Source organism: Opisthorchis viverrini (genome assembly GCF_000715545.1).
Source record: "Opisthorchis viverrini unplaced genomic scaffold opera_v5_8, whole genome shotgun sequence".
In the NCBI taxonomy this organism is placed as follows: domain Eukaryota; kingdom Metazoa; phylum Platyhelminthes; class Trematoda; order Opisthorchiida; family Opisthorchiidae; genus Opisthorchis; species Opisthorchis viverrini.
In genome coordinates, this window is record NW_008751664.1 from 622048 (window position 1) to 634875 (window position 12828).

A 12828-nucleotide genomic window follows, 5' to 3' on the forward strand; every position below is an offset into this window, starting at 1 on the left:
CGAAACGCTGATAAAATTCGCAAAAGGGATCTAGTGCTTGTGATAAATATCAGTAGCACTTCAATCTACCGAAACTTTGATCTACTCCCTGCTCAGGCTTTTTTACCAAATACCACGGAAAAAGTTTTTAGGCTGTGTGTTGTCGATTTGGACATTGGATATTTTAAGAGGTTTCAGGGAGAAAAAATGAGGCAAGACCGCAAGCAACTGTACCCACGGCTTTCTAACAAGCATTTGAATCAAACGTAACAAACCACATAACGATTGTTATCCATTTTCATGCATCTTTCATCGCCGCTGTTCAACGGGTTGCACTATGACGAGACGTACTCCATATTAAATCACATTCTGCGTATCTCATGTTATAGAGTCGGGACGCTGTGTTCAGTTTGAGCTTTTAATAAGGACTCCACTCGCCGTATCGGATTTCCAGGCTCAAAGACTATGGACCAAAATAAAAAAAGTACTTTGCTGCTTCAGGTCCTTAATTAGTCATCTGTGGATAATTTCACTAAACGCTTTTCGGAAACCATATTCGCCTACTGTAGGAAAACCACTTAATATTCGCTTTGGTCGACAGGATCTCTAGGCAAAAGAAGCATAATAACTTAGAGCATTAAGGAATACTCAAATAAAGCGGACAGAAAATGGTCCAATTGAGGGGCAGAGTTCCGTACCTCCAGAGCCACTAGTGATTTTAAGAAACTGCTGCCCATAAATCAACCTACAACGCATTGCAAAACAACGTGAAAAATCCTCAGGGTTTCACGTTCCATCAGCCTCAACCAAAATCTTCGGTGCATCCTCTGAATTTTTTCATATATATATCAAACGCCATAGCAGTAGCACAACATCTATAATTCTCAAACAGTTAGGCGTGTAAGACAACCGCGGTCAGCGACTGCGCATATCGTCACAGGTCTCATATAATCCATTTTGGGTTCAGAAGCCGAAGAATTCGAACATTTGCTCGGCTTAGAAGGAGGCACAATTGAACAATGGGCGGATAAACCCATATTTCATAATGGCCAACTAAAGGCGTTGCACAGAAGCAATCTCGTGTTTCATCTGAAATTAGTTATTGGATATCGGGGCAATTTTTCTAGCAGGAAACCACTTGTAGGGTGACTGAAACCAATTTTGCACCCTCAATGGTCTTTTTGGGCCTCCTGGTGTTTATCGTGCAGTCTAACTCTAACTCGCTAACAATCTTAACACTAGTATAACAACTAGGCTTCCCGTAGGTAGAGCTATACATTTATTGGAAACTCAAATTGCTGTTGCTGGAAGACTCAAGTGAACAGCAGCCTCATCACTCGCATAGACACGGTCCCGAATGGCTCTGCCCTGCTTATTTTGCGGTTATGAGTGTGTAAATAGGCGTTTTCCTCATGTATACACCGAAATAAATTTCCATAAGCACATACAACGCGTCCTATCTTTACCGGTTATAATCATGAGAATTAAAATGGTGCAAAGTGGACGGGAGGAACGACGTAAAAAGTCGTTGTACAATCTTATGAGCACAGCTCACTGTCGCACGTTGCTAATAACGGCATGCGATCGACCAACGTGAGAAATGATCTATATCAAAATAAAACAAGATGGATATTAGGGCCCTTAAAAGAAAGTCGAGAACACATTACTTACCAAAATGACAAAAAAGTATCTGAAGGATCAGTCTGCAGGCTACTTAATATACGGGGCTGTGTTAACCTACAGTGTATTCGGTGGTTAATGTTGTTGTGGTTACTATTTACCGGGCTGTTGCCTTCCTGTGGGCCCAAATTCGATTTAGTTACATACTTGTGCTTTATCGAGCTTAACAAATCAACTCTACATATATGTTGGGGTATTCAATAACACCAAGTCCAAACGGCCCACATATATTACCACCTCATTACAAGCCTGATTGGATCATGATCTCATCAATGCGTATCCCATGCACACAAAATAGAGAAAATGTCAGTGTGAAGACCAGACCAGTTATCCATTCAACCAACACAGAGACTAAAGCAAAATTTGCGGGACCCGGACGGTTACTCAGTGTTCTTCCACGCACTACTATACATTATAATGTATATTTTAGTGTACTTGGAGACGGCCATCAGTATTTTAATGAATAGGAAAACCCGACCGAAAGTTCATCACATATGATCGACAGTTCAGAATCACTTGATTAGGAAACCTTTGACCTGAAATCTTAAAGTAACCACTTCAGAGCAGCTTGAACTGAGGGTCTTCTACGCTTGCAGATTTTCACTGCGAACGACCTCAGAGGATGTGATCCTGATCAACGGTACTTGACCAGTGCAGTACAAACCACAGAGTGGTGGCAAAGAAAATTTGTTAGTCCTCACATTGTCACTGAATTATACTGACGATTTTTTGTTGATGACGTGACTACTGTAGTATTAATATCTGCCCACTTATGGTCCACATTTCAAGGTCTTTGTGCAGAATATTGGCTGGTTATCAACTTTTCATTAGTGGACTTCCAAAGGTTTCCCGCGGACGAAAAAACCTTGATCCCTTCACATGCTCATGAAAACCTCGTTGGTGATCAGTGAGAAATTACTACCTGCATTAATAACTGCTCAAAAATATTTAATTGGGGACGAGTATGACCCAGGTTTACTGGTCCTTCAGACAAATTAGGTGTTGATACTTATACCGATTCAAGTGCCACTCAAGCTCCAGCTGCTCATTGACTGCATCGGGTTTTTACATCTACAGGAATTATATCGCCTCTCTTTTCCCGGAAATGCCCGAAACACCGCAGTGGGTAAGATTATTAGGTATTCCTCAGACTCCCAACACTTGCCTGCAGCCACCCTGTGAGTAAGGCAGCATCCGCCATCGCCTTTCAGAGCTCCATGTAGCGGTGCCGTATTCCATCTGTTCGGATAAGTCAACCTCTGTGAAAGACTGATGAGATAGTGCGCCAATTACTGAGTTTCCATACGCACCAAAACAAAGTTAGTCACCTTGGTAAGTATCAATGCTCTTGTTTCCTCACTTAACCACAAAACAGCTCTGGGTGAACAAGCAATCAAAATCACACCTGGTCGATTTGTTGCGGAATGCCTGATGGGGTGTGTCGTGGTGCTAGAAAGTGATAATCCAAGCCGAGTAGTATTTCGAGGACACTAGGTGGTTTATCAGGACGGCTGTGCAGTTTTATGAGGTTTCAAACCATTTTACCAGCAAAAGTCATGCCACATCATTTAATGAGTGATAGCACGAATCTACCGCGGTGTATGAGTCAGACCATTTTGACCGTTCGCTACTCTTTCCACCATAATCAAGACGTTAACAGCAGAAGTAATTCTACCAAATTCGAAGGAAAGTACACAACCGAAATTCATTCATGAAAAGTATTACTATATGTAATGTTTCCAAATGTTACAGGAATCAATGAGGGTAGTGATGTTAGCGGATCCATTCAATCGATAATGGTTACTGTAAATCGACGACGAAATACAGACGATGACGGCGCATCTTCCGAGTGGTTTGCGGTTGTTCGATAACAATGTGAAGTTTTGAGCGGGTTATTGAGCTTCGTGAGAGGCTTGCTCAAGCTGGCTGAATCCTCGGGTACACATACTTAAGACACCCCGCGGCTTATCGTAAATGAAGTGCAGTGAAAACGTCTGTGTTTCCTGATTATGCGTACGTAGCGAATGACGGCAGATGTCGGTAGAAACAGTCAAGGAATTAGATCTCCATCTCAGAATGGTATCAACAGGATGCAAGTGATAAAATGACTACAGGATTCTTAAATCTTAATAAACAGGCTCTATATGTGTGACGATCACGAGCGTGCTGCCATAAGACATCGAACAGGCGAAATACGTGGTATGTGACAGTAGCTATGGAGAGAATGTTCCTCGTCCTCTAGTTGTTGAATGTCGGCATTCATGATGCCTATGTCCATCAGACAGGAGAGGTCGTCCCTATAATAAGTCTTGTTATCGTATTTTGCCAATTGACCGATAGCACATAATAAACAAACCAGGCGAGTCAATCACCTTCATCATGGGAATTGGAGAATGTATTTCAGGAGTTGTCAAGAACTGCACTGTAGCCGCTATTCAGATACATCAAGAGGTAATGTAATTATGAAACTGTACTATTCACAAGGAGTAGCTGACGCTAACGGGTTTGTGTCAACAGAAAATCACACTAAAACTTATCCAAGCGAAGAGGTGACTGGAAGGTCTGGGATTCATTCAAAGCGAACGATACGATGTACAGTCGGTGAGTGACCTCAGAGTACTATATTCGGCCGTTCTCCACGGAAACGATAACTATCTTCTTACAAGCAGAAACGTAAGTGGATGTTTAGTGTTGAAATGGTTGATCCAGTTGATGGTGTGATGTTTGACGATGTGTTGGTTGACGATTTTGGTTTCAAAGGACATTCAGCAAATAAATCAGGAAGCAGAAGTGAGCACACAAACCATTTTTCAAGAAAAGTGACTTAATGGTACCGAGATATGTTTAAAAAGTACAAAAATTTCGATGATGGGAAACAGGAAAAGATACATAATCCAACACAGTTCAAGTGAACTATTGCAAACACTCCTGTCATCCTGACGAGAACCTCTCTCGATGTTGTAACTCTGGGTGATGTTACTAAAGATATCCGCCAAAAGTTGTAATAGAAGAAATACAACTGAATCTTTGAATCTTTGGAAATTAAATTATCACTCACCAATTGACCCTTGTTCATGTACACACCATACCGCGTCCAATACGTTTGGACAGAGAGTCAGTTGAGTCTCCCGTAAAAATCAAATCGGTACGCAAATGAGTTTATTGGTCGAGGATTCTACTTTTTTATTTTTGCTGATGTTTGAAGGCATTCAGACATTTTCGTAACTAGTTAGCTTAAAGGTGCTGGGAAAGATCAAAATGAATTTTTTTCCGAACTGCATGCAATCGTCGGTGTCTTTCATATCACAAATAATGAGAAGATACCTCATTTGGAAGATGGTGCAGTGTGGCTTGTTACCTGGTTTTGGAAAGCCACCGACTGAAATCATAAATGTAGTTGCACACTTCCCCAACCTGCTAGATATTCGTATACTTATTCATCCTTATGTTTCACATAATTTTATATCCACCTTACACTGTGTTATACAATTTCCGCGCAGAAGTTACGGCACCGAACTGAGGATGTCAATTTATAATTTCACTAAAGCACGCTCCAGTGGGATTGTTTTATATAGTGTGTGTAATAGTGTTATAGTTGGGCTTAGTTCGTCCGGAACGCTCTCACAATGAAGTATTATTTTCCTACGCAGTAATCTACAAGACAGAAAATTGCATCTCCCAACCACCTTCCTAATTAACGTCCAAGCAGAGAGGCAACCTATTACTAACAACTAACGTTTCGGCAGCTTGAAAAACCTACGTATGTTTTCTGATCGAATGATCTGCAGGCAATGTGAAATGCCTGAGTAAAAATGTCAATGTGAAGGAATTGTAGGTCGAACAGATAAGCTTTTAAATAATAGGAAATTATGAGGGGTCCTGTGTAGCTTTACTGGATATCGAAACGATTTTTGAAAGCTTTGCCTGTCGAAAGTTTCTCGTCATTCATTCTAATGAATTGTTCCATGTGTACGTGTGCCTTTGCTAGTTCGACGCAGCAGTTTAGTTCCCTAGCACTTGCATTGAAATAACATTTTTTCCACAAGAATCAATAAAAACTATGGAATTTGAAAAAGAGGGTTGAATACATAGCTGCGTAGTAAGAACCACCGTGTCAAACACTTCCAACTCGTAGAATTGCAAAGCAGTAAGAATTTTACTGGGATTGTTTTGGTCAACGTGTTTTAATCATCGCTGGGTGGTGAAACTAACAAGCCCGATATTGAGACTCAGGGAATTCACATCACTCGTACGAACAAAGTTCTCAGGAAGCCGCAGAGTTATTAACAATGCTAGCCTACTTTAGTAGGCATCGATATGACACCAAAGACGAAAATATTTCCCGCTAAGCGCAGCCTGGACTGTACTTTCAGGCTTTGCTCCTTTTAGAGTTTATTAGTTGAATTTTTCCTATCTGGATGTATAAACGGTTGCACTTGTTCTGGAGTCCTGTGTTTCAGATTCCTCTTATGGTGCGTCCCATCGACTAAGATGTTATCAATTCAGTTTACTTGGCCTACATATCTTTTATGGATTTCTGCTAAAGTCTGCCGCCAGTCGATCGATCCACCGCACGCTCTGCACTATTCAGATGTCTTGTTCCTAACCTTCTCTTAGGATTACATGCCTTTAAACCGTCATGCTGCCTATTGAATCTAACTTGACCTCATGATAATTCCCCATTCATTTGCTTACTCCGCCTATGTACTTTGGATCTCCAATTGTTTTGTTTCTTTGTCGCCCACCGCAAAGGCGGCCTGACACTTGTAAATTAGTGTGTGAATATGTGTGAATGTGCGCCAATGACCAGCTTACCCACGCACGTTTGTGTCCAGCTTTCTGAGCCCGCCTTAGCTGTTTTCTCATGAGTTCCTTGTGATGCTTCCACCAGTGCGAATCATGAGACTGTCGTCGCACTAGACAAGCACAACCTACACCACTCAGCCAACATTCAGCTCACCGTTGTTTGGTGCGCGGATTTTGGCACTGCACTGTGCCGTCAGTGACAGACTTGTACACTTTTTCACGCTACGAACGTGGACAAGTGAGGTTTGTCATAGACATACGCTTACCCGTGTGTAAATAGTAATATAGACTTTCGAACCCAGTTCTTCTTTGTGACATTCGGGATCGTCGCATCTACACATCAATCGAAGTTCAGTATCTAGAACCTCAAAACTGCTAGTGGCGAAACCTATCTCTCACAATCGACTGCGGAATGTGTTTTCTGCGATTTTATTCGGCTCGCAAATCACATTGATGGTGTTGGCAACACAGAAGCAGTGGCATAAGCTTAGAATTAAACAATACGAGAATTTATGTCAACTGATACTTCGAAAGTCTGTGTTCATATTATATATGCCGTTCGTGTGAAATAAGATCCATTTCGCATATCTTGTGAGCAGCTGCGATGGTTATATCAATTCCTAAATTCTAAACGATAATCTTCCAAAATATCCGTGTTGACTCAGGAAGTTTATTGGAACGCGAATTAAACATATTTAGTGGATGCATGTGTGGTGATTTTTCTGTTTGAATTTGAGCGATTTCCTCTGGTACTGAAAAACTGGGACTTCTTCTGTCTTTAAACTTACGGTCGAGGTGATACTGGCTACACTCTGTTGTTGGATTGGAGATCAGATGCTAAGTTCCCGTGATAGGTAGATGGATGGATAGATGAAAGGCCGATACTAAGCAAACGTTTCGTTATTTGATGATGTTAGAAATATAAATCTCAACTACTAATCTCGTTAGCTCGAGTTTCTAAGATGGATCTTCGTAGTCTCGATCAAAAGACAAATGCTTTATCTGGGACCAAAGATTATCTACTTAGTATCCTATGTTTTTAACACACTGATCATTGCCGTAGAAAACACATCGGACATTGGATTGTTCAGCGTCCCGAAAAAATTACGAAACGCGCATGCCTTAATAGGAGGGAGCTGGTAGTCTTTTGTGTCCAAAAGTAATCAACACAGAGAGGCCCAAATTATCTGACAAAATTGCTGCACAGACTTCATGCGCAGTGCGCTCAAAATAAGCATATCTGATATCAACCTTGCGAAGCTGAAACACTAGGCCATCTAAACTTTGCTTCTACGGGTTTTCAAAACAGACTGTGTTCATTGAATGAGACTCATTAGAAACTTATTCTTGTGAAATGCATACCTTTTACACTATACTAAGCAAGAAAATGAAAGAAGGAAAATATCTCCCAGTCGTGACACAAACCAAGATATCATTCTGTATTAAGGCTTTCCTGTAGAAGAGAAAGGTAATGGCTGGACTCAATGAAGTTAAGTCTCAAAATGGCTTTTGAGTGGAACCATTGGAGTTCAGTTTAAAAATCCAAGTCGCTTAATTTGGCAATGAAACTTTTGTAAAACGAATGGCCAGTCTACATTTGTTTGGCTAAATTCGTTGGTATCTAACTAAAATACATAAATTGCAATTGTTCTATGAAAGTGCACTAAGCAGAGGAAAATTCGTGAACAAACTTGGAGTGACTCCTTAACTCAGGACAACCGGACGAGATCAAGGGAAATCATGATTGACCCAGAAGTGCTCTTGCGAGCAATGAAACAAATTTGCCTGTAAATATAATTTCTGTTACAAAATTGCAGAAGAGGTGAAGGAAGGACAATTATTTTTTAAAATATACCACCACTTGTTCACGACAGATTGGAAGGTGAATCGACTTGCGAAATTGCCCGAGGCTAAATTCTAGAGTTTCTCCAGGACATCCACTTATTCAGTTTCCTTTGCACTGCATGCCCGTTTAATGGAAGTTATTCTTTTCTGTCCGTCTGCGTAGTTGCATTCTCTCACGAACTGTAACAATAATTTTTCAAGCACGCTTATACGCTATTATTGTCCTTACCCGATCATTTTAACCCCAGTTCCTGAAGTACAGAGGGGTTCTGTAGTTTAGAGTCGTTATATCCGCAGGCAACTAAACAAGGTATGAAGAATCGCTCAAATATTTGCGCATTCGTTCCAAACTTTAACCTACGGATTTACTTAGTATACCGCGTATTTTCCCTAAGAATGCAGGAACTTGTAGGAAACGCCTGTACAATGAATTATTTGTTCGCTTTCCACAGAGATTATAAATCACTGCCCAGTTTCTTGCATTTGCGTGCGTTTGCAAAGCAAGACGCAAACGTTGATATTCGAGTCTTCAATTGTATTCTTCCTTAATTAATTCGTTGTTTCATTGGTTAATTATACTTTAAATGATTCACAAGAAACTTGATAAGTAGTTAGTAGCAATAACGAACATTTCTAACGAGGAGACAGGGCTCACGTAAGATTTACAAAGGGTAGCAACTGGTGGAGCTGCGAAAAGTCAAAGTGCAAGCATATATATCCATAAGAGAAAATTAACATTTTTATGCTCATAGAAAGTCGAATGTGCACTCTTCCGGAACGTAATTGCGCCGACACCAAAGATGGACATTTCTATAAGATGGACATAATAATTTGTGTCCGGGAGCAAAAATGATGACACGAATTACCGCGCTGATCGGGTTATCTGTGTGCTAAAAACAAAAGGATGAAAGCAACGAACAAATGAAATGTAAGTTAGAAAATACACAAAATTTGCGTTTGATTCGCACTAAAACTAAATTATGGTAGGGCAATTTCTCACAATAGGTAAGGTTAGTTTAGCCCTATTTTGTCAATTCGCATCTGCTCTGCATATCCGTCTCAATGCTTTTGATTCATATGATACATATTTTTCCGAAAGTATTAATAGACGAATTCTTGTAGGTGTAGTATGAAGCAGAATTTTACATAGTTCTTTCGTCGTGTTACCATGGGAAAGGCACCGGTTTGTGGTCAGGAAACTAGTGATCCAAAAAGCCTGCTGAAGAGCTTATACGTTTTCAGTTGATTTTTCATGGTGAAACTAAGCATCTTTGAATAAAGATTAAATGCATGGTCAGCCTAAACAAACTAGCAGGTTTAGAATGTACATGAACGTGTGTAAAAGTGAGCTTACATGTACGTGCATCCCTATCTCGATGGAGGATTTAAAGATATGATCGTATTTTGTAGATGACCAAAACTAGAAAATATAAACATCTAAGTGAATTGAAAACGAACAGTTAAAGTGGCACGCCGTAAGTGAAACGGTTTGGAAGCCTAGTGTGTTCACAAAGTGGTTGTGCTCAACTACTAACCCACCGCTACGCACAACTACGCTCCCCAATGACGCACTGATGATGTCACCCTGATTGGTGATGAAACGTCTGCAATCAAATTGCCCAGCTCAGCGAACAAGCCGACGACCATATACGCTACCTGAGCAACCGACGTTTCCTCGTGTGCATCCATAACCTCAGTAGCAAAGATCAAACATAACTGTAATCTTTGGTTTCTGAAGTATTAACCTAAAGTGAAGTGGTTGGCCACGAGAATGGAATGACAGACTGAGTAACATTGAGTTAATTGTTTCGACAGACCACTTAAACGGTACCTATTTTGATTCTCTGCATATCCTTTGTTTGTAGAAAAAGGCTGGGCAGCTTTCTTGTTTTTTTCACTTCTCCCGACAGCAGAAAGTCCAATTTTCCCTCTATAGACATTGTGGCCTCTATCTATAACAATTATACCTCTTGTAACTGAATACACTGTATTCAAACTAATGCAACCGTCTGAACTTTGTGCAAGATTACCTATTGGCCATACTTAGGAAACATTCATTGAATCTGTGACAATCATGTAACAATCTTACCAGTCAAAACGTGTCTATTTGTCTCAGAATTCCCTTGCTATTCAACAGTGCATTATAATGCCAACATTTTGATGCATTTGAATTCATATTCCTAGAATTTCGAGGTTTTCCACCAGGAGATATTTCATGCCCGGTATCTTGCAATTTGCCCCTCGTCTACTTTAGATATTATCCTAGGGTTGTGACTAGTTAGGATGCTCATTTTTTCTGGATGCTTAAAAAAACAGTGAAGCACATTTCAGTCACTATATACTTGTGGATGGGTCTGGAGAATTCATGAGGCATACAGCGAGAGCCAAGCATACATCATTCATGGTTTGGTGATGTGTTGCAGCAAATTAAACATATCATCCCAAAATTTAAATTGGAAACTCAGAGATGGATTTTGACTGTAAAGTGTTTCGTGTGTGGATGGCGATTCTTCTACTAGCCATAATTGAAAAGTCGGGGAATGCTCTCAATACTGCGTCAGCTTGGTGGGAAGTGTTTCAACTGGTACAGCTGTTGAACTTTGGATAAAATAACCGGTCATAATAAATGCTGGGTTTTGGAGACAGGTTTCGCTTCTTAATTGCATTTGTTGATTTAATCGATCTGGGAATCCACGCCCTGTGTAGTGATTGAAATGGCTAAGTTTGAACGTGGGTAATTCTTTGCATAATTTTTTGGATGTTTCACTTTGGTTAACCAGAACGCTCTACTTGGAAGTTTCGGCTGACTCTGGAAAAGCTTCCACAGGGTTTTGTTGGCAGCGTCGGATTCCTCAAAAAGTTGGGCTTTGTAAAGTTACCATTCGCGCTAAAGTTTGAAATCAAAAACTCAAACAGCACAAAGTAATGTTTGATGTCCCAAGTGAATCTGCTTCTGGGGGTAAGGAACTCCACTGAGCATATGAAGGTTAAACATACTTTTGTCATACTTTGACATGGTTGTGTGGAAAATTCTATTTTAAGCTGTGCATAAATCATGTGCAGCTCTTTATTACGGCTTGTGCTATCCTTAGCTTAAGTCTAAGATAACCGTTATTTGGCGGGAGGAATCTTCACAGGTTATGCCACGCCTAGACTGCCTGTTCCATGTTTAAACTCGTAGTAACACCAAGTATTGAAGCCCACGTTTTTCTTGTTAACGTGAACAGGAATGCCAGGCTATGTTATGGAAGCACCGAATTCCGTAAACTTAGATATCTGGAGAATTATTGTCCAATGTCGTGCAAGTAAAATGTCAGGTAGACAAAACATCGGAGCCCACGCCTACCTGATAAACTTTAAATAGGGTGAAACCGGTCGTGAGATATGGAGAGTTCTTAGCAAACTTCGAACTAGCGTGTTTCGTCTGCACCATCTCGACTATGGTTGTGCGCACTATCTGATATCCCCAAGTGACGTATCAGCTTGGTGGATCAAACTTTAATCACCCTAAACGTAACTTGAAAAAGCCTACAACACACGTCCTACTTTGATAGCTGTTTGATTTTTCGTTTAACAAGAATGAGATAAATTTTTCTGGATGCCGAGGAACTGATTAGTGATACGCGAGGGAATCTCCGCGTTGCTATGGGTGAATTTAATGATGACTGTTGGGTTGTATCGCAGGGGACTGAAAAGAATTGCTGGAACAACTCTACAGGCAACTGTGTTGTATCAAATTAGGCAACCTGAATAAACGGATACGATTATTTGGCCTGGTACAGTGCAACTGATTTTGAATACGACAGTCTTCACATCCAAGCAGTGGATTCTTAATTTAATATTTATCCACGTTAACGGCCTAGTTTCGCTTGTCTGAAATGTGGTTTGGACTTTAATGTAACAATTATGTACACAGGGCACGTGCAGAGTGACATATATCCTGCGGTACATATGTGTTAACAAATTAAGAGGCAAAATATATGATTCGCTTAAGAAGGTTTATCCAAAGTGGAGTAATGTGCGGATAGCATAAAATTTTCTTAGCGGTGTTGGTTTTGAAAATCTGGATAGTGGTAAAGTGTTTATTATGTAAGAGCCTGGAAATACTTGCCACCAAATAGGGTGACATTGTAAAGCGGGACTCAATGGATCTTCAGCACGGGCACGTTCGTAAAGTAGACATTGGACTGAAGAACAATAGAAGAACAATGAAGAACAATTCGCTCTGAATTATTCTTTTAGAAACCTGAGTGGATGCCAGTTAATATCTCTAACCACTTTGGTAAATCATGAATTAGCTGTCAAACCGCAAAAGCTACGAGGGATCATGTAGTTTTGTTGAAAGAGGAATAAGAGGAGAAGTTCAATATGCATGGGGGAACATTTAATTGGTACCTGGACGCCCAGAAATTACCGCTGCCCCCCAGACTTTACTCGTTACAAACATTTAGTCTTTCGCGAAGAGTGAATCAATCCTTTTTTGGTGAATCGCGGGCCTTGCTGATGTCGTAAAACACG